The sequence below is a fragment of the Colobus angolensis genome, unplaced genomic scaffold (assembly GCF_000951035.1).
Source record: "Colobus angolensis palliatus isolate OR3802 unplaced genomic scaffold, Cang.pa_1.0 Scaffold892, whole genome shotgun sequence".
Classification (NCBI taxonomy): domain Eukaryota; kingdom Metazoa; phylum Chordata; class Mammalia; order Primates; family Cercopithecidae; genus Colobus; species Colobus angolensis.
In genome coordinates this window covers 41,405-42,562 of record NW_012122843.1, presented here as the reverse complement: position 1 = coordinate 42,562, position 1,158 = coordinate 41,405, and the positions used below count along the sequence as shown (strand labels likewise).

The following is a 1,158-nucleotide window of genomic DNA, read 5'->3' as shown; positions in this document are numbered from 1 at the left end:
TAGAGGAGGCAGTGAATGTCACATGTTATTCACTCTACATAAGAATCAAAGTTCTTGAGTCAACATCTATATGTCCACAAGAGATCCATTCATGGCAAAAAAAAAATTATTCACGTTGAGCTGAGTCAGGGAAAACCAAGACATCTAACACATATATATGTATTAAACAATACAGGAATTGAGAAACATTTAAAATAATTAGAATTATATTTCTCATTTATTTGAAAACCATACCATTCTATGCTCCAGTGATTATGGCTTGTCAATTCGTACTCACACAGATGAAGTCAGGAAAAACTTCCAAACAATTCTAGAATGCCAAAACACTAAGATTCCAGTCAGTGAAACAGAAAGCAGGAGCCAACGAGTAGATATCCCTATAATCAATTGAAACACTGAAGAAAGTCAACTCTAAACTTTTTCTTACAGTAACAATTTAAATTTTCTATGTATCATAAAAATTATTCTCCAATATCAATTTCTGTTTTGAAGATCAGGCCGCATTCATTTTACTTTTTATAACCTCCTCAGCAGGTTCTGGATTCCCTGCTTGATCTACTTCATTCTCATACCATAAACAATGGGGTTCAGAGCTGGGGGAATGAGGTGGTGCAGGATGTTGAGCAGGATGGAATCCACAGGAATTGTATTCCTGGCCAGGTTAGTGATGACCAGAACCAGCAGGACTGTGCTGAAGAAGAGGATTAGGATGAAGTGGGAACCACACGTGCTCAAGGCCTTGGCCATAGCACCCTCGGCCTTGATACTTAGCACAGTTTTCAAGATTAAAAAAAATAAGAGAGAACAATAAGGATGAGGTCAGAGGCCAGGAGAGTCCAGCATGTAACAAACTGGTAGTGCTGATTCAAGTTGATGTAATCACAAGAGAGTTTAAAAACAGACACATTAGTACAGATGCAGTTCTTGATGATGTGTCCTGCACAGTATCTGAGTCGAGAAGAAAGTATGGGGGTAGGCATAGTAAGAAGGCCATTCCTGACCACAACAAAGATGGCAGCCCTAGCGACAAATTGATCAGTGATGATGAATGAGTACTGTAGGGGCTTGCAGATGGCCACATAGCGGTCATAGGCCATGATTATGAATGTGCAGGACTCCATAGTCAGAAAACTGTTCAAGATGAACATCTGAAGGAAG

The 1,158-nt window shown here is 39.4% G+C and overlaps 1 pseudogene; it reads right to left on the bottom strand.

The window, feature by feature from the left end:
- Window positions 1-516: 516 nt before the first annotated feature.
- LOC105503964 lies at window positions 517-1,154 on the bottom strand (annotated as a pseudogene).
- Window positions 1,155-1,158: the final 4 nt, after the last annotated feature.